The 25,179-nt window shown below is 49.3% G+C and overlaps 1 protein-coding gene across 5 annotated transcripts in view; it reads left to right on the top strand.

Annotated features, from left to right (window-relative positions):
- The window catches only part of LHFPL2 (LHFPL tetraspan subfamily member 2), a 174,349-nt gene that overhangs the window by 101,205 nt on the left and 47,965 nt on the right, over positions 1 to 25,179 (top strand). Inside the window, exon 1 of one of the 5 annotated variants that reach the window (XM_070796872.1) lies at positions 9,209 to 22,282. The exons of the other annotated variants lie outside the window; for them this stretch is intronic. The gene's annotated coding sequence lies outside the window, so the exon portion shown is untranslated. Of the gene's footprint in view, positions 1 to 9,208; positions 22,283 to 25,179 lie in introns of those variants that run through there. 5 annotated transcript variants of the gene reach the window in all.

Below are 25,179 nucleotides of genomic sequence, written 5' to 3'. Positions count from 1 at the left end.
CGGTGGGGGAGATGCTGACATGTGGTAGATGGGCTCAGATTTTTCTAGCTCTCCCATCCAGAACTGGAGCCGTTTCCATACCCCTTGAGTCTGAGATGCCCTTCTGACTTGCCAGGAGTGACAGACGCACCCCAAGTGTGGTGTGAGTTCCAGAGTACAGATCTCTAGAAGTCCTCCCGCCTCACGTTTGCCCTCTTGAGGCTTCACCCTGAAACCTCCACGTGAGGAAGCTGGTCTGACCTGCAAGAGGAGGAGAGGCTAGTCAGGGGAGAGCTGAGGTGTCCCCATTACCTGCCAGCTGTGTGACTGAAGCCTCTGAGACCTTTGGCACAGCTGACCCAACTGAGAACAGTGCGTGAGTGAGGCTAGGCAACTCATGGAGTCGTGAGAAGTGTCACGTCATTGTTGTTTTAAGCCACTAAATTTTGAGGCGCTTTGTTACACACCCACAGTCAACAGACACACCAACATAAGCAGTAGCACCCAATAAAAACTTTGAAACAAGACCGAAAAAATACGATTGTTTATCTAATCAGATACTTCCTATGAAACTTTTACAGCTTAAAACTAAATTTATGGACAGGGATTTTCCAGAAACCCGAGTCATGTGAATAGTTAACAACAACCTAATGTACGTGGCATGTGAGTCATGGCACCAGGAAGTGGTACCTAATCAGAGAAGGCACGGACGGCCTCAGGAAGGTTGAAGGGCTGACGGGCTGGCGGAGCCCCACACCCAACGCTCTGCTGACAGCTGGGCTGACGGCTCTCTCTGAAGGTGACCGGTATCACTGAGGGCTTGTTCTTCCAGCTTAGTGATTAGATTCCAGCAGACATCTGCTCCACCCGCCGACCAGCTGTGGGGATGTGAGACCGTGCCAGCGTTCCCGGCACCGAGCGGGTGTAATTATTCCTGGCTCCGTGGAGCAAATGTGATTAGCAGATGTCGAAGGGGCCCGTTTTTGGCAGGCCCTGGTGAGGTGTGGAAATGGATGCGGCCTGGGTGCTGCCGCCTGCCATGGCCTGACTGCAGAGGGCCCGGGCCTGGCGGCACTGGGTCCTGGGCCGTCACCCCCACCGTCCTCTCAGTGCCCCAAGGCCAGGTCGGGCTGTGGACAGGGTGATCTGGGGCTGCAGGCCTCACACCCTGCAGCAGGAGGCCTCAGGCAGAGCCATGTCCATCTTAAGATGCTCGAGCTGGAGGATCGTGACAGTCTCACCAAAGCCATGCTGGCCGCAGTGAGTTGGGGAGAAGCAGAAGGATGCGAGAACCATGGGAGGCTGGAGCTGGAGAAGCCTGTTCCTTCGTCATGACCAGATGGCTCCCCGGGAAACTCCGGAGTGCTTTGTAAAATCTGTTTCCAAGTGACTCAGGCTGGGAGTCTTGCAGCCTTTCCCTAGGGAGAAGGGCCGGCTTCTTCGGTGGAGGAAGGACGTGCCTCACGATTGGCTGGGACCTCTCGTTGGTTGGCTGCAGCCTCATCCCTCCTGGCCGGTTCCCCTTGGACCACCCTGGACTAGTTCCCTCTCCCCCCTGCCTTCCCACAGTTACGTGTCTGCTGGCTTCCGCTGAGCAGCCGTGCAGCAGAGCGGGAGGCGGGGGGAACTGCCTCCCAGTCTTGAGTTTCTAAAGCCATGACTTTCTCCAGTGGCTTCAGTATTCTCATCCCCTGCTCAGACTCTCTCATCTCTTGTCCCCGTTACATGTCATATGTGTGAACGTTGTGCTGGGAATTCACAGGCACTGTGAGGAGTATATATTCCACCGTGGCAATGTCATTTTCATTGAAAGTTCCCTGGAGTTTTTGTTACATTAGACTGACCCTGGTTTATATGTCATGCCCTGGGTGTGTGTGTGTTAGTCGCTCGGTCGTGTCTGACTCTTTGCGACCCCATGGACTGTAGCCTGCCAGGCTCCTCTGTCCATGGGATTCTCCAGGCAAGAATACTGGAGTGGGTTGCCATGTCGTCCTCCAGGAGATCTTCCCAATCCAAGGACTGAACCCGGGTCCGCTGCATTGCAGGCAGATTCTTTACCGTCTGAGCAACCAGGGAAGCCCGTCATGGCCTAATGGGTACAAAAAAGTCCAAGTGGAACTTGGCTCCCGCAGAAGCCCATACCCTGGTTTCCGTGTGGACATGGTGATCCTGGTGCCCTTCTTTCAGGGATCGATGTGTCTCAGGTGTAAGTCAGCAAAACAGAAAATCAGGCCCGTGTGCCTCGCAGACCGGCACCACATTAGGGACGCTGGGCAAGCAAGGGATCGTGCTTGTGTGGGTCTCTGACTTTGCTGTCACTGATAAGGCTGGGAGGAGAAAAGCTGGAGCTCCGCCTTGAGATTCTTCAAGGTCAGGCCATGTGGTGTTTGAGGGCCGTGAGGAGAGTTGCCAGAGTGATTTAGAGCCGAGTTTTTCTGAGCATGTGCCAGAGTGCGGCAGTTCCTGGGAGCATTTTAGGGGCTCCCTGGAGGTAACGGTCATGATGGGAGCAAGGTGGCCCTTGTCAGCCTCTTTTTAATCAACACACTCTGCTTTGATCTGTCTCATACACAGAACTAGGGTTGCTCGTCAGATTCCGTTTGATAAATCGTGTTCTGTGCACAGAAGAAAGTTTGCAAACCGCAGGTTCAGAGGACTGACTTCTAGTAAAAACAAACACAGAGAGAAGCCTTTTTAGCCAAGCAAGTAATGATTACATTTCTGGGATCTGCATAGATCAATCCACAGACATTTGGAAGCAGCGAAAAAGCAAAGAACTAAACAAATACATGTTTCTGGGTAACTACTATGTCACCAGGAAACTTAGTCAGGATAAACAGAGCATGCAGACTGTGACCTCTAAATGGCAAGGGGAACATGAGGCCAGTTCCAGTCATCACTGCCGGTGACTCTGCCAGGTTGTCATTCTTAAGTAAACCCCAGTGAGTCCAGGGCTGAAGCTTAGGAAGAGTCATGTGATAAAAGCAACCATTACTGAGAGCTTTCCACTGGCTGAGCGCCGTGCCTTGGATCCATGTCTGTGCTACTAAATGTAGGTTCTATTCTCCCCATTTCACATATGGGTAAACTGAGGCTCAGAGACTGAATTGTTTGCCCAAGGTCACATAGCTGATAAAGTAATGGAGCTGAGGATAGGGCCCTTTGGCTAGAGTTATGTCCGTCAGTGTTCTGCTATATTGCTTCTCTCTGTTAGTCCCTTTTTTAATTTTTATGTTTGTGTGGGTTTTCCACCCTAATGGTTTTGCTAAGTAGAGTACCTAAGGATACCTAGTTTGAAAAATGTCTTTCTTGTCATACTTATTATACAACCACATGATCAACCCTCTCCAAGTTTGCTGCATATAAAGTTGACATGTGGTGTTGCATATACATGATCCTCACTGGGAAAAATAAAAGAATGTAGAGAAAAGGAGCCAAAGGTCTAACCGTCCCTGTGTGTACTAATACTAAGCAGGCATGTGCAGCCCTGGAAGTGTGTGTTTGTGCCTGAATTTGATGGCTCACAGTCACCCACAGTTTTATTGGTGCAGAAGAAATTAGAATTCTTGCAGCCACAGCAGCAGGTAGCATTGCTAAGGCAGATGGGAAACTTTTGCACAAGTTTTAAGTTCTTAAATGTCGGATGTTTTTCTCGAATGGCAGTGCGGCTTTTCCAGTTCCTCTTCTGTATCATGGCCTTAGCAAAGGCTGGGTAAGGATAATCTTTGGGAGGGTATGTTCTTTTCTCACTTGGTGCCCTTCCAAATGCGCACGAACCTATTCCTTATTCCTCCCAGTAACCAGATGTTTCCAGTGAGAGGGCTAGGTTCTGCTGAAACTTCTCTCCCATCCGTTGACTCTGTTGGAGCAAGGTAGATCCCCTAAAGAGTGAATTTAACTGGCATTTAGTTTTATTTTTATAGGTACATTTGGGAAAGCTGGAACTGTTTGAGAAACTGTTTCACAGCACATCCAGGTGGCTTGCACACTCGGCCTCCATGCATCACACCAGAACAAGACTGAAGCTTGTACTGCATTTCTCTTGTAGAGCCAGTGAGGCGCCCCCACCTCGGGAGAAACATGAACTTGTGTGGGTGCTAGGAAGTATTGAGCAATAACTCTCTCAAGCCACCAGGGCCCCATTTGCCTAGCAGAAATTTATGAACGGGTCCTAGCGGCTCACACAAGTTCGTTTTTCTTTCCCAAGTGCCTCATGCACTTCCTGAAAGTCATGTTTTCATCGAGAGATTTGCTGTACTGGATTGTTACAGAGACACACCTGAGAAGTCCCACTCTTGATGCCGTAGCAGATGAGGATGACTTTGCTGAGATAAGGCCTCAGATGTGGCCTCCTAATGGGGAATGTGTTGGTTAAAGGGGATGTGGAGAAAAAATTGCTACATAACAGGTATCTGGCTGATCTAACAGAACCTAAGGTCTTGCAGATGGTGGTAGAGCTGGGCGTGGGGAAGTCAGCACAGCTTGGACCTGAATGGTTGTGAGAGTTCCTCTCAGTGACGGGCAGCTTGTCAGTGGTTTCCAAAACATCTGTCTCAAAGAGGGCGGTTGAAATTCCTACTGGGGAGTGTTTCCAGTCATTGTCCATGAGAAACGAGAGTGAGTGGGAGTAATTGAAACACAGATCAAGAGGAAATGAGTCTGTGCTCCACTTGGGATTACAATGCAGATGAATTCCATATTTTGGTTAGGGAATGTTTTAAAAGGGAAGACGAGAAAAAAGCTTAGAGTCTGACCAGGTTACTAAATAGTAGACGGAGATGAAATTTAACGTAGGCTGAAACAGCCACTTCAGTTTGCTGCTCTTGTGTGCTGGGTGTATGTGTATATTCTGGGGTGTGTGGTGTGTGTGTGTGTTCTGGGGTGTGTACATGTGCATGTTTGCAAGAAAATGGCCCAGGACTTACTGGCATGCTTTCTCCGCCCTTGGCCCTACATCCCCACCAAGGTGGCCTGACCTCACCCACACGAGCAGTTTTAAAACTGCTGTAGTCAGCAGAGCTGTGGATCCTCGCTGCTTCTGCACAAGTCAGTGACTTGAAGATTCAAACGAATGCAGCAGCCCCCTTATCCACAGGGGATACTTCCAAGACTGCCTGTGGATGCCTGAAGCCTCAGGCTGTACCAGACCTGACATGTCCTGTGTTTTTCCTACATACAAGCATGCGTGATAAAGTTTAATTCACAAATTAGGCATGGTAAGAGATTAACAGCAACAATTAATAATGAAATAGAGCGCTTATTAATAATATACTGTAATAAAAGTCGTGAACGTGGTCTCTTTCTGTCAGAATACCTTCTTGTACAGAGTTAATGATTTTTCCATCTTAACTAAGCTCTCGTCATGAACTGTGTCTACAACTTTTGCAGTTAGAGGCACGGCAGCAAAACTACCACAAACTTCTTTTCCCTTCATGACTTCGTGGCTAGAGGGTTCATTCTTACTGACTATTAGCAACCGCAGCATATGAATCTTTCTCTTATTGAGAACTTTCATCTTTTCACTTAAAGAAGAAGTCTTTCCCGGCTTTTCTTTGGTGGATCCGAATTGGCAGAATCCCTGTTCTCCCCTGTGGGGCCACAGTTTAGTGATGTGAGGCTGACTTGAGCACAAGCACTGAGATATGCCTGACAATCACAGCAAGGCCACTACGTGACTAACAGGCGGGACAGGCTGAACTAGACGACGATGTATGTCCCGGGAGGGATGGAGGAGGACTTTGCCAGATTTCATCATGCTACCCAGGCGCTGAATTTAAAGCTTGTGAACTGTTTATTTCTGAAATTTTTCAATATTTTCAGACCACGGTTGACTGTGGGTAGCAAACCACAGAAAATGAAACCATGGATAAGAGGGACTACTATCATATGTATTCATCCTATTGACAGAAATCACAACTGAGATTTTCCTGAGTTAACTATCAGGAAATGTCTATTGATTTTGATTTAGAGATTTTCTTTCTCTACTCTGTCCCCTCTGTATAAACCATGGACTGGAGGTGCTGATTTACTCTGTAAATTGTGTTCACAATGTGCAACTTCCGATGATTCCAAACCAAAGGCCTAAGCTCTGTTTTGCCTGCTGAGGAGTCATCCAACAGGTTGTTATGAGATACAAGCTGCGTGTGCCAAATGCCGTGCAAGGATGGAATAGTGAGCAGGGGAGACACACGCGGTCCCTGCCTTCCTGGAGGGCACGGTCTGCAGCCTCTCACAGCCTGGGGTCTGGGCATTAAGGAAACCGTGCACCCAGAAGAGAGCCACCCAGGGAGCTGGACAGGGCTGAGGACCCGGAGCCCCTTCTTTGGCAAGTCGGGTGTCTCCTCCTCATGGCTCCCTTGGTGCTGGTGGGTGGTCGGGGATTTTCCGAAGCCCCCTTCCTCAGGCCCCTCCGGCTCCCCGGTCAGTGGGCAGTGCCGTCAGCCCCTCAGGACCACCAGGGACGGGAGGGCTCGCCACCCACCCCTCCCACGGCCTGGGCCTGCCTCCAGCTACAAAGGCCACCTCCGGAGTCGCCTCCCCTGGCCTCTGTTCACCGACGACCAAGCCGCCGGGGCGTGCCGCGTCCTCCTGCGTCTTGTCCTGGTTGCCACCATGCAGCTCTCCCTGCCGCCGCCTCTTCCATCTGTATGGACCCGAAGGTGACCTGACGGCTGAGGAAGGGCTCGCTCTGGGTGGCCTCCCTGCCGCATCGCAAGGCCGGGGTAGGGCTGCAGAAAGAGCTGCACCCACTCCTAGCCCTGTGCCCCTGCGCCCAGGAGGCCAGGCCTGGTGGCCGGCAGAGTCTCTTGTGGATGGGGCTGAGGGCAGGGCCATCCCACCACACTGCTTTCTCAGAGGGGCGGCGAGACGGGTGGGATGCCCAGAACGCATGGCCGGGAGGACTGGAGACCAGGGTCCCAGCGCCTGCCCTGGCCCCTGCAGGGGGGACAGCGCCGCAGGGAGGTGCCGGGGTGTGGACTGAGCAGACCGTGCGTGCGCGGCCCCGTGCGGTGTGACGCTGAGTCAGATGGGGATGGAGAACCAATGTGCAGACGGTCCAGTAAGGGAGAAAAACTGCTCTTCATCAGCCTGCCCTGGAAAGCGCAGCGCGTCCAAAGGACTCCAGTCAGGCCTGGGCCCCTCGGTGCAGGAAACCGGCTAAAAAGAAAGGCTTTCTGGAAGAGAGGGCATTTGAGGTAGACCTTGAACCACAGCTGGGAGGGGGGATGCTCGGAGACGAAGGGGTCAGGAGACGACAGCACCCAGCGGGGCGCAGGCGGGAACCCCGCCCCGAGGAGCGATTCCTGGAAGGTCCCAGGACACAGTTGACAGTTTACAAGTGGCCTTTGCCAGTGGACTCCACACTCCACAAAGGGATGAGGGCCAGGGGGTCGGCAGCTCTGAAAAAGTGGGTGTGTTTGTTCCCCATTCAGAAACCCAAGCCTCTCAAGGGACCGTGCTGGAGGAAGTGTGCTCTGGGTTAACGTGAGGCCCTGACGAGATTGTTAGCTTTTCTCTCCCTGATGGCCAGTCACAGCCATCACACAATGCTGGAGGATTTATTTCCAAAGGATATGGAGGTAGTTGGACAAAAGCCTAACTACAATGGGTTTTTTTTTTTTTTTAACATCCAAGGTCATAGCTATTAAATTTCTATAACTTAAGGATTCTGGAATTATAAATGGCTTGCCTCCTAAAGTGGACCCTTGTCATAATTCAAACTCAGAGCATTCTAATGTCATTTCTTCTACAGAAATACAGTTTTTAATGCGGGGGAGCTGCTATTTTTCTGTTTTCTTAAGTTAAATTTAAGCTTGGTGGCTCTAGTTCTTGCCGTCGGTCGGCTTGGTGGACACAAGGCAGTGACTGCCCTCACTTCAGGAAGTTTGCGTGTTCTCAGCAGCTCTCTTTAATTATTTCCATTTTCCTGCCGTGCACGTCTGAACTGTAAGTTCTCTTTTCTCTGGGGTTTGCAGCACGGTTTAGTTTTTATGTTTTCCCCCTTTTGAGTGTTACTCGATCCCCAGTCCCCAGAAGGCCAGGACCTGTTTTAGTAACTGATTTATCAGGTGCTAGGCTGGTGACCCTGCGGGAGTTTATGGCCAGGACCCCTGCCTCCTTTCCCAGGGACTTTGTGACTGGCCCCGCCATGAGTGCAGGAATGTTCTCCACATGGCGGTAAAGGCGGCTTGTCCGTGGGGGCTCTGGAACCTCCCCTAGTGGCTCTTGCGTCTCAGGCCTGCTCTCAGGGGCCATTCGGGAGGAATGGGAAACGTCAGAGAAAACAGCCTTGGGCCTCCGGTCTGAGTGTTCACAGTTTGTCGTCAATAAATACTTGAGAGGTGCTCGCTGCCCTCTCTCTAGTTCCCCCAAAGTTTTCTCTCCCCCATCTTCACTGCTGGCCAGTGGAGAAGTCCCGTAGATGATTTCTTTCAAAGCAGCTGATTTAGAGTCTGTCCTGTGAGTCACTGCCACCGGGATGGATCTGGGCTGAAGTGGGGGTGGTGGGCGGCTGGGAGGTGGGGGCCGCGACTCCCTGGAGAAGTGGGGGTGATGGATGGCTGCGGAGGTGGGGGCTGAGACTCCCTGGAGAAGTGGGGGTGGTGGGCGGCTGGGAGGTGGGGGCCGCGACTCCCTGGAGAAGTGGGGGTGGTGGACGGCTGGGAGGTGGGGGCCGCGACTCCCTGGAGAAGTGGGGGTGGTGGACGGCTGGGAGGTGGGGGCCGCGACTCCCTGGAGAAGTGGGGGTGATGGATGGCTGCAGAGGTGGGGGCCGCGACTCCCTGGAGAAGTGGGGATGGTGGGTGGCTGGGACGTGGGAGCCCAGACTCCCTGGAGAAGTTGGGGTGGTGGGTGGCTGTGGAGGTGGGGGCCGCGACTCCCTGGAGAAGTGGGGGTGGTGGGTGGCTGTGGAGGTGGGGGCCGCGACTCCCTGGAGAAGTGGGGGTGGTGGACGGCTGCGGAGGTGGGGGCCGCGACTCCCTGGAGAAGTGGGGGTGGTGGGTGGCTGGGACGTGGGAGCCCAGACTCCCTGGAGAAGTTGGGGTGGTGGGTGGCTGCGGAGGTGGGGGCCGCGACTCCCTGGAGAAGTGGGGGTGGTGGGTGGCTGGGATGTGGGAGCCCAGACTCCCTGGAGAAGTGGGGGTGGTGGGTGGCTGGGACGTGGGAGCCCAGACTCCCTGGAGAAGTGGGGGTGATGGGTGGCTGGGACGTGGGAGCCCAGACTCCCTGGCGATACCTCAAGCAGTTAATCAAGAGATGTATTTCCTCTCAGTGGGAGGTCAGGGATTTTCTGTTCCCTTGTCCTTTTTTTCTTTTTTAATGTTTTTTTTTTTTTAATTTGGTAGAAGTCACATAATATAAAACATAGTAATATTGTAAAGTAATTAGCCTCCAATTAAAATAAATAAATTTATATTAAAAAAATAAAACATAGCATTTTAACCATATTTACCTATACGTTTCAGGGGCACTAAGTACATTCACACTGTTATGCAACTCTCACCATCATTTGTCTCCTGAAATTTTTTATCTTCCTAAACAGAAACTGTCCCCATTAGACACTAAGTCCACACTCTCCCTCCCCCACCCCTGGTATCTACTGTTTATTTTCTGTCTCCATGAATTTTATTCTAGGTGCCCCCTATAAATGGACTCAAACAATATCTGTCTGCACCTAATGTATATTGTAATGCATTTTTGATGCTAACTCAGTATATGTCCTACAAACAGATTGTATCTTCTTTTCTTTCCCCCTGTGTATACTGTGGTTTCTCATTAGTTATCCACTTAATACATAATAATGTATATATGTCAATCCCAATCTCCCGATTTATCCCAACCGTCCTTTCTTCCCTTGGTATCCATGTTTGTTCTCTACATATGTGTCTCTCTGCTTTGCATATAGATTCACCTATACAATTTTGCTAGATTCCGCATATGTGCATTACTATACCATGTTTGATCTGCAAGGAGATCAAACCAGTCCATCATAAAGGAAATCAGTCCTGAATATTCATTGGAAGGACTGATGCTGAAGCTGAAGCTCCAGTCCTTTGACCACGTGATGCAAAGAACTGACTCATTGGAAAAGACCCTGTTTCTGGGAAAGATTGAAGGCAGGAGGAGAAGGGGACGATGGCATCACTGACTTGATGGACATGAGTTTGAGCAAGCTCCAGGAGTTGGTGATGGACAGGGAAGCCTGGTGTGCTGCAGTCCATGCAGTCTCAGAGTCGGACACAAAACTGAGTGACTGAACTGAACTGATACCATGTTTGTTTTTCTCTGTCTGACTTACTTCACTCTCTATGACAGTCTCTAGGTCCATCCACGTTCCTTTGTTTTTAATGCTAACATTCCATTTTCCCTCACTGACACCTCAGGTGGGCTCAGAAAGGCTTCCGTGGTTCCCTCTGGTGAGGCTAGAGGTCAGCACTGTTCCGTCACCAGAGACACGGGGAAGTCACAGTCCTTGGGTCTTCCTTGTTGCTGAAGGCCAAGGATGTGGGACATCCTCCCTGGTCCCCATAGCAAGGTAGCGGCTGCATTCCAGGCCTGCATGGTTTGATCAGACAGGCAGACTATTCCAAATCAGTCCCAGAGAGCCACTTCAAAAAGACCACCGTCTGCCCCACAGAGGAGGAGCTTGTTGTCCAGGGCTGCTATGAAAACAGTGAATTTGGGAGCGGCTTTAATGTGCCACTTAGGAGTCAAGGCTGGTTATGTAGCAGCACCAGCCGCAGCAGTGGACGTCTGAATAAGTGCCATGACCACAGGTGCCAGGAATGATCCCAGGCACCTCTGTTTCCTCCCCATCTTAAGGAGACTAAAAATGGCCAGGGCGGTTCTCTTCCCAGCCAGTTCCCACTGGTGACCACCAGCCCCTCTGCCTCCTACACGCTGTGAGAGGCCACTGTGGTTCCTGAAAAGAATGGCTGAGGCCAAGGTCTGCGGCCTGTTGTGACTGATATTTTAGAACTGAAAAGAGGAACTTGCATGGGAGCTTGCATTGCTTTTGGAAGGACACATGTTTCTTCCATCAGTGTTGCTGCGTTGGCAGACAGAATGTTGCAAACTCAGAGATCATCGCCAGTCCCTTTTTAAGGAAACAAACAAGACCATGACCCAATTCAGTCCCTTTTCATTTATCTTACAGTGTATGGCTCAAACATTACCAAAGAAAGCTGGACGGGCTCCACTTCATAGTTCAGTTAACATGAAACATGTCTCTTAGCACACAAGGGGGTGGTTATGGATGGGCATGGTGTGTATTATGTTCGCTATGTGATAGCACTTCGCTGGTGCAAAACAAATGCCGAGAAAGGTCTGTTTTTCCTGAAACAAGGAAATTGTTGTGTATGGATATATGTGTAGGTGTATGTACTTTTAAAAGCACCTTCTGTTTGCCACACAGTGTGCTAATCCCTTTAGAGGCCACGTCGTTTCTCTATATACAACATGGAGAGAGCCTTAAATGCTGAGCTGTGTGGTCCTCACCAAGTGCAGTGGAAGATCAGAGCAGGGAGAGCTTTGTGTGGGTTGGAATGGAATTTTAAAATATACCTTATTAACTTCAAAGGCAGACATATGGAAATGCTAATAACTTTTTCAAAAAGCAAAATGTTTGGCTGGTGTGTGTAGAAGCTGTGAGTGGGGGTGCGGAAAGTGCTGGGCGTGGCCGTGTGGTTTTAGGGCTCCATCCCACAGGCCCACATCCTCTGCACCTGATGTGGGCCGCCTGTCCCAACGCCAACCCCCAGGGGCTGCAGCCCCTCCTTTCCTCCCCTAGGTGTCACTGCAGAGGGTGCAGAAGCTGACCTTTCTCTGGGGAGTGGGATGGTCAGAGGTGGTGGCGGTGGTGTTTCGTCGCTCAGCCGTGTCCGACTCTTTGCAATCCCAGGTACTGCAGCCTGCCAGGCTCCTCTGTCCATGGGATTTCTCAGAGAATACTGGAGTGGGTTGCCATTTCTTACTTCAGGGGATCTTCCCAACCCAGGGCTGGAACCCATGTCTCCTGTCTCCTGCAGGCCGGTTCTTTACTGCTGAGCGGTGTTGGGTCAGCAAATCTTTGTTGAGCACCAACTATATATAATGAAGAGGAATAGCCACTTTTATTAAGTGCTTTGGTATGCAGAGTCCTGTATGAAGCCTTGTGCATACAAATGTTAACTTCCCACAATAACTCAGTGGAGTGCTGAGTTAAGTGCTCCTCAGTTCAGGCGAGAGAGTGCCTTGCCTAGAGTCATCACACTGCCACTGAATGGCAGAGCTAGCCTTTGGACTAGGTTACAGACAGGATTGTGTCTCCTGGTGAGATGGTGCCGGGCACCAAACAACGCAGGATTCGTGGCGTGTGGTCACAGACCTCAGCAATCTGTGGATCGTGAACAAGAACCATGTGAAAATCACACTGCACGTGCCCCTCCCCCAAGCATATGGAGAAGGGGAAACTGTGTCAACACAGGGATCATATGAAGAAAGGGAAATACGGAAAAGGGCGAACTGCCAATGCAGGTGGGGTGGCTTACCTTCAGAATTAGTACAGAGAGTTCAATGTGAAGGTAGGCGCCATGGGCAATAGTTCTTGTTGATTTTGGAAACATAGTCACACAGTCAGGTAGGCAGCTGAAGGAGTAAAACAGGCTGCTGTACCATGAGGCAATATGGACTGGTAGAGACTGGGGGAAATTGGGGAATCTATGGAGAAGGAAATGGCAACCCACTCCAGTGTTCTTGCCTGGAGAATCCCAGGGACAGAGGAGCCTAGTGGGCTGCCGTCTATGGGGTCGCACAGAGTCGGACACGACTGAAATGACTTAGCAGCAGCAGCTGCAGCAGCATGCCCTGTCTAAAGAGAACAGCCACTACCCCACTCCAGTGATCTGTCTTGTGGAAATGTAAGTCCAATATTGCCAGTGTACTGATCTTCTCCCCTGACAGAAAAGCCAAAAATTTGAATTTTCACATTGTCTTTCAATTTTGAATGTTTGCTGCTAATTTTTAAACATTTAATGGATCAGCTGTTGTATGTAAGCCTCCAGTTTTTGAACTATCTGAAAGAACAGGAATAGAAGTGGGGGTGTGGAGGTTGGGAGTCCCAAGTCAGCAGACCAGCAGTAGCAAGTACATCTCACCTCAGGTCCACCTGGCCCCAGTGTTTCTCACACTTCAGTGTGCATGTGAGCCCCCTAGGGTCCTGGTCAAGTGTGCATCCTGGCTCAGGAATTCGGGAGTGTGGGGGGAAGTCTGTTGAAAAGATTCTGGGCTTAGTGGGGAAAGGCGCTGTGATAAATTAATGCCTTCTACTCTGAGCAAAGGAAAGGGAAATGACTTGACATACTTTCCATCCCTGTAGTACAGCAAGGTGATAAAGTCAGTTGTGTGTTTCTGGTCATTTCCAGGGTTCCCCTAAAAAGTCAGAATTTGAGAACACAGCTCGGTCAGAAGCTTTTGAATTTTACACCCTTCCTTACTTGTAACACAGTCCTCCATGTAAGAACTTGGATTCGTCTCTCTGTCTTCTGGGAAACTGGGATAAGACTATCAGACTTGCAACTTGGGTGGGATAAAAAGAGACTTAACTGATTGGCCCTCCCTTCCTTGTGCTGTATTTTGAGGATAAAAGCTATGTCTTGCATATGTTGGTGTTCTGTTACTTCCACATGGCCTTGGCGTCCCTTCAGCATGGGGTCCGTAGTGGGAGGAAAGGGTGGGTGCCGAGGAAATTGCTTTGAGCAGAAATCATCTTGTTTCCATTCACTTAGAGCTGTTCTTGGAGCCCTCCTCAGGTCCCCTGCCTGTGTTCAGTGCCCTTGGAATTGCATGCCAGGAAACAAGATGCTCTTTCTAATTGGGCAAGTGGGAGGAGAGGGACTGGGTGAGCCAGGATGGGCTGGCAGTTGACACCTAAAAATAGATCTTTTTCCTCATGAATAAACATGTTTGGGGGGCAAAATGCCGTGCACATTTCTAGCCATCCCAGACAGGTCAGCAAAGGAGGCCAACAGGGCCAAGGTACAGCCAGGTGGATGGAATGCCAGCCAGAATGAGGTTGCCATGACAACAGGGCCCCTTGGAGAAAGCTTCAGGGGCCTCCAGGGAGTGGAGGCCGACCTCAGATCTGAAGCCCAAGTGTATGTGCCAGTAGGATGGGAGAGTGTGAGGCGTGGGAGGGGAGAGGGCTTGGCCAGCGCATCTTAGACTTTCCGCCTGTGAATGTCAACATGGATTCTGATTCAGCACTTCTGGCTGGGGTCTGAGGTTCCTCAGGTGTAACACGCTCCCAAGGGCTGCTGAGGATGCTGGTCCAGGGAGCACACTTTGCGGGGCAGAGGGTTCAGGTCCACCGTGGTCTTCAGGACTCTGAGGCAGGGCGAAGGCACACAGGCAGGGGAGTTACCCCACTCCATTTGTATCATCTTGAGTTTGGCCTGAGCTAGAAAAAAATGGCAAGTGCTTTGACAGCTGTTTCTCATCATACTGAGATGTTTTCCTTGCCTGGTGATGGTGGTGACACTTTAGAGTAACAACAAAATTGAGTGTTGTGTATTATAATTTTGCTGGTTGAAATGCATATGGTTGGGCAGACTCTAAATATTGTCTATGTAACAATTCAGTAAAATGCAGCCTGTGTTGGTTGATGTATAACTGAGGCTCTTCTGAAATAATGGAGCAGATTTTAGCAACATTTTTTGAGCCAAAGAAGAGCTCAGGCATTAGATCTGGGAGATGAAAAGTCATTTTGATAATTTAAAAACTTGGATGAGAATGTAGGTCACTTGCCCTGTGCAGAGGAACACAGCCATTCCTTGAGAGGCCGGGGTCCTTATCCCATCTCTCGAACAAGTGTTGATGGTTGTGTTTGGAAGTGGTGGCTCTATCTGTTAGCAAGACCATGGCCAAGTTGTGCCTGAATAATAAGTAGCATCCTTCCCCGCACCCTGTGTGTGTTGGTCCCATATCCTCTCAGTCTTCAAGTCGTCCAGTTTTCTCCCCTTGCCTGTTTTCAGGCTATGACATGAGTCTGTTGTTGGCATGGGCTCCTCACGAACTGTAGCAAAGTCTGGCTGTGGAAGCCGTGACGGGGTGACCTTCATAGAAGGAAGCCCAGCAAGCGCCCTCTTCACAGGTCTTTTGATCCACTCCCGCTTCCCTCATGGGAGGATGCTGAAGTCCCTTCCCAGGGTATCAGCAGTCTGTCTGATTACTACAACTCTGAGACTGCAGGGCTCCAGCTTTGATCTTGCTGTGTTCCAGAGATGATTATCTCTCTGTGTCAGGATGCAGAGCCTGTTGTCTTGGGGAAATGCTATGATTGGGCCCACCGGAGGAGCTGATAGCCTGCCTGCCCCTGGGGGTGGAGTCCAGGGGGCAGTAGCCATGATGTGTCTGTGGTGACCCACAGACACCCCCAGCCAGGCTTGGCAGGGGAACCAGGGCTCGGCCTTCCCACTTCCTGCGTGGGGGCCCCAGGCTGGATGGCCTAGGCAGGCGGGGCTGTGGGCTGGCAGCGGGGTGGACGGGCACGAGCTCTGTGCGTGATTTCCTCTCCTGATCCCTCAGGTTCCTGTGGCTCTGGGCAGCTCTGGTGGGCACCCAGGCCTTTGTGCGTCTCCAGCCCCTCCCCACCAGTCCTGCCGGCCGCTGTAGACAGTCCCCACCACGCTTTTGGGAACATGAGACTCGCAGGAGCAGGGACTGAGTTGGGGTCTCAGCACCAGAGGGGTCCAGAGCGGGCTTTCTGAGGGTCATCTTCACCTCAGTTCCCCCCACTGTGATGTGCTCAGGGTGTGAGTTAAGTGGGAGGCCAGGCTCCGTGCACGTGGGCACCGACTGTCCCACTCCAGCTCAGGACCGTCTCTGTGATTCCTCGGCAGAACTGCCTTCTCTGGGACCCCATGCTTTTATGTCTGACCCTCTGCTGTGTCCCAGGACTCAGAAGAAGCTGCGTTTCTCTTTGTGGGATACAGAGAACTATCATGTAATGGGACGGGGTCGGGGGAACAGTCCTGGGGCCCTAGAAAAATGTGTTGCTTTTTCTTTCCCTTTCACTCCGATGAAGTTGATGGCTTTTCTTCCTACATTCCAGCACACTTGTTCAACTTGAAACAAAATGCCATGAAAGCTTTTAAGTTTTTGCCATGAACTTACAGTACAGGGTGAAAAATAATATTCTGAGATTTGAAAAGCTTAAGTTGAGGCGGCTGTGTGATTTTGGCAGTGTTTCCTTACATGAACTCCCTGCACCTCATCTCAGCCCCTACCTCCCCCGTCACGGGTTGGCAGAAACGGCAAGTTTTGCCGGAGTGGAGGGGCATGGCCAAGGCCTACTTGGGCAGAGGGGGGCCTGGGGCCAAGCTTAGGCCCTACGGATCTGCACCCGTTTTAGTAACATGGGAAGTAGGGAAGATGGACCCTACATCTGGTTCTGCCTTTGTGTTCCTATTTTTCTTTGAATCCAAAGGATGGCCGGGAAAGAACAGCCAGCAGTCACACCGTGTGTGAGTCAGTACCGGGGGGATGGATGAGGAGTGGGACGGGGAATCACTGAGTCATGGGCACTGCAGCTGCGAGAGTCCTCCCCCCACAACAGCTCCTTCGTAACCGCCTCACTTATGGAGGCGCCACGGAGGCCCTGGAAGAGCAGAGGACCCGCCCAGGGACACACTGACCGGGGACACATGCTGGAAGAGGAGCAGACTCCCGACTCACAGTCCAGTGCTCCAGCGTGATTCCCAGGGTCCGCTCACTTGCCCGTTTGGCCTGCATCCCCGAGCACGCTGCTGGGTCCAGACCTGGGCCACTGCCCTTGCCTGTTTTCCCAGCCTCTGACCCCCAGAGAGCCTCTCTTCTTTCCCTCCAGGAGGGTCTGCAGGGTAACATGAAGACAGGGCTCTGGTTCCGGAGAGGCCCCACCGGGACCCTCTGGGGCAGACTGCCCAGCGTCCTTGTCCTGCCCTCCTCTCCCTCCACCAGCATCCAGCGTCAGGCGGTGGTTTGGCTGCAGCCGCCCAGCTTCTGCCTCCTAGGATGCCTCCGAGCAGTGCCGGGTACTGCTCCCCCGCACTGAGGCTGGGTGAGGAGCAGCCCCGCCAAGGCTCACAGTGGGAGCTGTGGGGTCTGCACCCCCGCCAGGCTGCGCCTGTCTCGGGGCCTCCACTCTTTTCTTGCTTTAAGAGCTTCTCTGGCCTTTTTTCCCCTTCCTTTCTTTCTTAGAACAATGGCTTAAAATCTAAGGCAGTGACTGCAGGTTTGGAAGGGAATGGTGGACCTGGGGCTTAAAAAATTTAATAAAACAGCCTTAGTTCTGGGAATGAAAAGAAACAATTTAAGGTGTTGATAAATGCTTGGCAGAGTTCTTTTCCTCTTTTCAGAGCTGATCCTGCAGATTAGGGTTTTGGCACATGGCTTATTACTTAACAACCCATACAAGCAGAGAGAAATGTAAATGATGCTGTTCTTTTCTTTTCTTCTGCTGAAAAGGGGGCTCTGACCTTGGAATACGAGCCTTTAGTTTAAGCACTGACATCTTTCCAGCCAGAGTGGGCTTTTTCCTCTTATTTCCTTTGTTGGAGGAGATTGAAAAGTTAACGCTTTTACTTACCTTTCCCAGGGTGTCCCACACCTCCCAGCTCCCACACTCTCATAATGTTAACAGTACATTTACAAACTAATACTTGTATTGTTCATTCTGATTTATTCTCATATACATTTTTCACATGTCTTCTAAGAAATGTCACAGGCCAACACTTTGTTCATTTGGTTTGAATTACTGTTGTACCTAATGGGACAAAGCTTCATTTGTTTAAAAATTATTCAATAGTTAAGATTTAATGGTCAGTGTAAATGTGTGTGTCCAATCACTCATGTCCGACTCTTTGCTACCCCATGGACTGTAGCTCGCCAGGCTCCTCTGTCCATGGAACTTTCCAGGCAAGGATACTGGGGCAGGTTGCCATTTCCTTCTCCAGGGGACCTTCCCAATCCAGGAATCGAACCTGCATCTCTTGCATTGGCAGGAGAATTCTTTGCCACTGAGCCACCAGGGAAGCCAGTTAATGGTCAGTGCGCCCCAGGATATCTTCATATACAAACGTGCCTCTTGTGGGGGACTGTGAGAGAAGTCTTCTCAAACCTTGGTTTTTGAAAGGGTGAACTGCACTGAGTTAGACCTAAGTTAATTTTCCCTGCAGTTGACTGGTGAATGCCTGAACATCCAAGGAAGGACAGAATTCGTCTCCTGAACCCCATTGGTAAGGGTGTATGTGGCCTCAGCGAAGGAGAGAACAGATGAGCCTCTGAAGTCAGTTGAGGTGAGGCCCAGTCTGCACAGCGCCGGGTCTGCACCGAAACAGGGCTTGCTTGGCACCCTTGGCCTCACTCAGCGTGTCTGCTTGTCAGCGCGCAGCAAGCAAGTCTGCTGCCATCCTGCTCACGACCAGGGGAAATACTACTGGTCCACGTCTTTCCCTGAACATTTGCCTCTGTAATTACTTGGAAAACCAGTGAAATGGACCTCCCATAGTAAACTGACCCTAGAGTCATTTGGATGGAAACGCTGGTGTTTTGGTTAAAAAGACGCAAAGAGAGAGATCTGACTGAGGTGGTGGTGGTACCTCCCAAAACAACCTATTCTAACTGGTTTTCTCATTGGGTTTAGTTGTTCTGTTTAGTTGTTTTTTTTTTTTTTCTATGTATTCCTAGTGTAATTGAACTTGTAACAACATGGGCTTGAGCTGCGTGGGTCCACTTGAACTGTGTGTGGATGTTTTTCAGTAGTAAGTACTGTAGTATGGCAGAGTCCCCAGCAGGTCGAATCCTCAGATGTGGAGGGACCGTGGATACAAAGGGCTGACTTTAACACAGGTTAACCCCTGTGTGGTTCAAGGGTTGAGAACTGCACGCGTCGGTTAGCTGAGACACACTAGATGCTTTAACCCAAGAGCTTTGCTGTTTTCAGGTGAAAAGCAGGTCCTGAGACAGGTGGGTCAGTTGTTGTGTGTGTGTGTGTGTGTGTGTGTGTGCGCGCGCTTTGTGCTCAGTTGTGTCTGACTCTTTTGCAACCCCCTGAACTGTAACCGGGCTCCTCTGTCCATGGGGTGCTGCAGGCAAGAATACTGGACTGGGTTGCCATTTCCTTCTCCAGGGACTCTTCCCAACCCAGGGATTAAACCCACTTCTGTGTCTCCTGCGTTGCAGGAGGATTCTTTACCCGCTAAGCCATCAGATGTTAGCTTCATGATGCTGTCCGGGACCCAGGCTCCCCCTGCTCCGCTTTCTCTAGCGCACCACTGTTCATTCTTGAAGTCCCCATCCAGAGCCTTGCTGGTCACATCCCCCAGCCGGAGAGGAACCTGTGCCAAAGCTGAGTCAGGTCCTTTGTTTTTTTCAGGGTTTTTTTTGGTTTTGGTTTCTTCAGGTTTTTTGTGCGGTTTTTTTGAGGTATAATTAACAGGTGAAGTTCTAATAATATATTTAAGGTTGCAGTGTGACGATTTCATATACATTTTTCATTGTGAAAGGATGCTCACTATTAACACATTCATCACCTCACAAAGTTTTTGTTTTGCCTTTGTTGGGGGTTTTAAAAATGTTTTTGATAAGAGAGCCAGATCCATTTTAATACCTTTTCCAGAAAATATTCCCCATTTTGTCCACCTAAATCTCGTTGGCCACTCCATCTGCAAAAAGAGGCTGAGAAATGTGGATTTTTTTAGCTAGGCACGTTGCCAACTCCCACCCCACCCCCACACCACCCCATAGTGTTTCTTTCAAGCGTAGGAATGAGGTGAGGCAAATTAAGCATTCTCTGTCAGCATAAAATATAAGGAATTACCAAAAACCTCAGTAATCAAGGAAAATGATGTCTCAATGCAATGTTATAGTACCATATTAGAGCCTGAGGCAAAAGAAAAAATTGATCATGCTGATCCAATCTTTATTTAAAATTTTTATGTTTTTTCATTTGTTGTTCAATCGCTCACTCATGTCCACCTGTTTGCGACCCCATGGACTGCAGCACGCCAGGCTTCCCTGTCCTTCACCAACTCCCGGAGCTTGCTCAAACTCACGTCCATTGAGTTGGTGTTGTCATCCAACCATCTTGGCCTCTGTCGTCCCCTTCTCTTCCTGCCTTCAATGTTTCCTAGCATCAGGGTCTTTAATGAGTCCGCTCTTTCCATCAAGTGGCCAAAGTACTGGAGCTTCAGCATCAGTCCTTCCAATGAACACTCAGGACTGATCTCCTTTAGAATGGACTGGTTGGATCTCCTTGCAGTCCAAGGGACTCTCAAGAGTCTTCTCCAACACCTCAGTTCAAAAGCATCAATTCTTTGGCTCTCAGCCTTCTTTATCACATCCATACAATGTTTTACATTATTGCTTATTAAAATATTCATCAAGATTAATAAGTTTTTTGGCATCCCTTTTAATTTTGTGCTCAAGGCAAGCGCCTTGCTGTCCTCATCCCAGTCCCAGCCAGTGGTTTTCTTAGTGAAGAAGAAGAGAATAGATACTGGGTAGGAACCAGTCCCTGCAAGGGAGAGATCCCATTGCTCACCCATATCCTTACCTCCTTCCCCACTGCTGACGGAGTGAGTGAACTCATTTTGGGGGAGCACTGTTGGCAGGGCTGCAGGGAGCGATATTCCCACAACCCAAGAACTGCTCACAAACCACCGCAGTCTTTTGGGAGTAGACTTATAGTAGCAACTGTATATCCCTAGGTAGAATTCTCAGATGAGTATAGATGCCATTGCTGACCAAGAATGAGTGTGTGTGATCAGAGGGGTCACTTTGGGATCCATGTGGCAATAAAGACCTCATAAAGGATAGGCCCTCACCGGGAGAGAAATTAATGAAGACATCACGTCAGAGGAGAACTGTCCAGCTCCTCACTGCGTGTGTGGTCATACCTCTCAGAATGAATGAATCTGGTTCAACTTGATTTCATGTTGATATAATGCTTTCTACAAGGAGTATTGGAGAAGAGTAGCCTCCCTTGTGGCTCAGCTGGCAAAGAATCCATCTGCAATGTGGGATAGCTGGGTTCGATCCCCGGGTTGGAAAGATCCCCTGGAGGAGGAAAATGGCAACCCACTCCAGTATTCTGGCCTGGAAAGTCCTATAGACAGGGGAGCCTGGTGGGCTACAGTCCATGGGGTCACAAAGAGTCGGACACAACTGAACGACTAACACTACTACAGCTGCTACTAGCCTAAGGTCACAGTTGGCCATAGGTCGACTCCGCAATGTGGAACCCTGGATACAGAGGGACTGAGGTCATGGAGGTTCAGCTACAAGTTACACTTGGATTTTCTGACTGTGCAGAGGAAAACCTCCTGTGTTGTTGAAGTGGAAACTGTAATTTGATTATTGGTCTAGAATTTTAAAAATAATTTTAAACAATCATCTAGAATTTCAGAGAAACTCATTTTAAATTTCATGACAAAATCATTTGTAGTTTTAGAAGAGTTCTACTGATGGTATTTAGTTATGAATTGGAGTGCCCTTGAATACGTATATCAAAAATAAAATGTCTAATAAAAATAAAAGCCATAAGTGGATCTTATAGCTTAATGTGATATAGTCAGGAAAAATACCATGATAATCTCCCTTTTTGGTAATGCTTCTGCCTTAGACAAAATGGCATGCAAACCATCTACTGTATGGGGATTGAAACTACTTTATTTCTTTCCCCCTTTCTTCTTCTAGCTTCCAGAAACTTCAGGTAGGTTTTTAAAAATTATTTTTACAAATTGTTAAATGAATCAGTACCTAAAACAGACAAGTGCTTTTGGAAGTGTTGCTGCATTCACAGGACTGATTTTTACAGGGATATTAAAACATTTTGTGGCTATGATTCATACCCTGATGCTCATATAAATTCTTGCATTGCAGAAATTCGTGATTCAGTCTGTCAGATGATTTCCCTTCTTGAGACTGTAGTATTGTGAAAATTCAGCAATTTGTTTCACAAATCCTTTCATCTGCCTCCTTGTGTAATACTTTCTGTTTTTAAAGCTGTGAGCATTTTATCACCCAGCCCCACACCAGCCTTGCTGCATGGCCTGGCTCCATCCTACACTAAGCCCTGTTGCCCGCAGACTGTAAAACACTTTTCAGAGGCGCTCTGTGGCATCACGCTTCAGGGAAAGTACTCTACTTTGTCAGTTCTTTTCAACCTTTCACAGGAATGCTGTGACAGTGAAATGAAGACATCAGGAAATGTACTTTTTAGTTCTTAAGAAGACACCTGCTGTAGGATTCCAGGTGTTGGCAAAGGCAAACAGTTAATTTTAAGGTATGAAGGGGTTGTCTTTGATATGACTCTGCCAATTAACATTTGGTTATCTGTGTCCAGTTGAAGAATGAATTGCTAAAACACAATTTTTCAAATTTTGTTAGCATTGGACTGGTTAATTTAGAAGTATCTTTGTTGTTAGTATCTATTAGCTCTTTCGAATGTGAACACTGTGTCTTGGATCTTGGAGGGGATGCTCTGTATTTATTGATTCGATTAAATGGCCCATGCCACAGTTTCCCTTCCATGAAGCAGGATCCTAGTGCTTACCTAAAAGCTGAGGGAGGAAGTTGAGCTGCAGTGCATGCATGGTCCTTGATTAGCCCTGCAACTGCTGCTTTATAAAGCCCACGAACGGCACCATGACTTTGAGTTAGTGCTGCCTGAACATGTTCTGCACCAAATACACAAACATGGCTGTGAGTTGCAAAGAATGTGGTAAAGAACGGCGAGAGCAGGAAGTAGGGAGCATGCAAGCCGGGCTGAGTTAGGACCATTGTATCTATTTTGTACTCAGAGAGCCACAGCAGATACAGTTCTGAGGCTGAATGCCTACTTGAAAAAATGTGCGGGGTTAAACATGTCCGGATTTTCTGTTTCTGGGAGCACAGTTATACTAAAGAGGCACCCAACTGCAGACAGATGGTGGTGTTTCAGAGATCAGTTGTAATCGTAAAAGGTCCTGGCAGCTGTCAGGTTCAAAAAATAAAGAAAGAGGGTTATCAGAACTGAAAAACAAGAGAAATGGAAAGCAGAGATTGATGATGCTGGGTGTTGCAGTTCCTATCCATGCTTCCTGTCTTCAGGACTTAGGACGGGAAATGTTGGTGACACTTCACATTCTCTTCCATGCAATTCAACCAGCATCATGGATCTGAATAAATAAAGCTGGCGGGTGGGGGCGGGGGAGGTAGATGGAGTGATATAGATGATTTTTCCATTTGAATGACATTGGTCAATTTCTCTTTTGATGAGACTAAAAACTGTTGCAATAATGAAATTCAAAATTTTTACCACCTTTTTTCTTTCCTTTCTATGTGACTGAACTAAAATCTAAAATCCTTCATTCCTCGGCACTACTGAGAAGTACAGTGAGGCTGGCCATCTTTACTAATTTTTAGGCAGAGGACTTTTTGTATCAAATTTGGGAACACAAAAGGGGTGAGGTAAAAATCATGTGATGGTAAGCTGATCCAAATTTTGATCCTTTTTGAATTAAAAAGTGTCCTTAGCATGGAGAGTGGACTCTAGCTCCTAGAAGGCAGTCAGAAAGTCACGTTGCCATTTGTCAGCCTTCCTCATGGCTGAGCTCTCCTGGACTTCTCTTTTGAACTTTCGAAAAATCTCCTCAGCATTAAGAGCTTCCCTGAAGCTGGATCTTGAGCATCTTGCATCCTGATTTCCAGACAGAACTGAGTTAAAAACATAGTAACTGACGCCGTTTGTTTTTCTGTCTCCAAGGTGTTGGGCCCCACGTTCCTCCTCCCAGCCCCAGCGGGAGAGGAACACTTCGTTCCTCACTGACAGGAACGAGCTCTGGAAACCTGACCAAATGTTGGCTGGGGAAGCCCAGTTCCCCCTCAAGCAGGACTAAATGTTTCCCAAATTAATTCTGACAAAGTGAGTTTAGAGTCGACTTTCTGGAGTTTCTCAAAATGATTTAGGGTATTTTAAGTCAACTCTGTGTTGGCTCTTTTTCCAGTGTCTAAGCCCTACTACCTGTTGGGGGCTTCATTAGCGTCAAATACTTTTCTTTCTAAGCTATGCTGTGGGAGTTTTTATCATGTAAAAATGTCCCTGGAATGTAAATGCCCTATGATGTCTTTGGTTTGATGTTGGGGTCAAATGCAGGCCGCTGTGTGACCTTCCTTCTGGAAAGAATGGAGGCTTGTTTTGCCTCGCTCATTTGGTTCTCAGCGTGCATTCAACCAGCAACAACACAATAGTGTATAGGGCTAAAGATCACTTGCCTCCATGGGGTTTTTGGGTGGACAAGACTTGGGATCAGAAGATTCTAGATGTGTGGGCGCGTGGTCTTGTGTTGATGTGTGTAGCCTTCAACGCTGGGCACAAGCCTACTACTATTCTGGGTTATTTATTTCACTTTAATGAGCAAAGAAAAATATGGTGCACTTGAATGACATAATAATAGACAACTGCATGTTCTTGAGTTGTAAGTAAATCATGGTCAGAAAAAGACAGTGAAGAGGATGTCTCACTAAATATTTCCAGGCTTTGTCTCACAAAGGCTTGGTGGTGTTTTAGAGTGGCTAATTAGGAGATAGATCCAATTTCGTGCTGCCTTCTCTGTGACTCAGATGACCGTTGGAAACAGCTTATTTCAGACTTCGGCTGCCGGATACAGTCACTGGCTATTTCCAAACCCAAGATGTTTGGATGCTGATTGAGTCACAGTGTTTGCGTTCTGACTGTTCCATCAAACCCAGGCCGCGTGGGAAGCGCCGATGACACGGGCTGGGTTGGAGAGGCGACGGTCTGTTCCTGGCCACAGAGGGGAGGCAGCCCGGGGCTGAGGGGGCTGCTGTCCCAGTGGCGCTGTTCTCGCCCAGCAGCGTGAGGTCTGCCTGTCCCACTGAGGGGGCCAGGGCACAGTCGGAAGCTCCTAAGCCCTCCTCTCAAGGGCAGGGGCCTCAGGGCAGCCCTGGGGCACTGCTACCTTTCTCAGGAGGCTTGGTGGCATTGCCAGAATGAGCTGAACAACAGCTTCTGGCAGAGAACAAGGCTCCAGTGCTTGCCTCTCTCCACTTCTTCAGCATCTGCTCCTGTTACTTTGCCTTGCTGCTTCAACTTAGGGCTGTCTCTCCCCTCCCAGTGACCAGCTGTCACTATTTAGGTGCTCACCAGCTCTTACCATGGGACACCCCCACCCCCCGACC

The sequence above is a fragment of the Bos indicus genome, chromosome 10 (genome assembly GCF_029378745.1).
Source record: "Bos indicus isolate NIAB-ARS_2022 breed Sahiwal x Tharparkar chromosome 10, NIAB-ARS_B.indTharparkar_mat_pri_1.0, whole genome shotgun sequence".
Classification (NCBI taxonomy): domain Eukaryota; kingdom Metazoa; phylum Chordata; class Mammalia; order Artiodactyla; family Bovidae; genus Bos; species Bos indicus.
The sequence above is the reverse complement of the archived record's forward strand: the minus strand, read 5'-3'. Positions and strand labels throughout refer to the sequence as shown.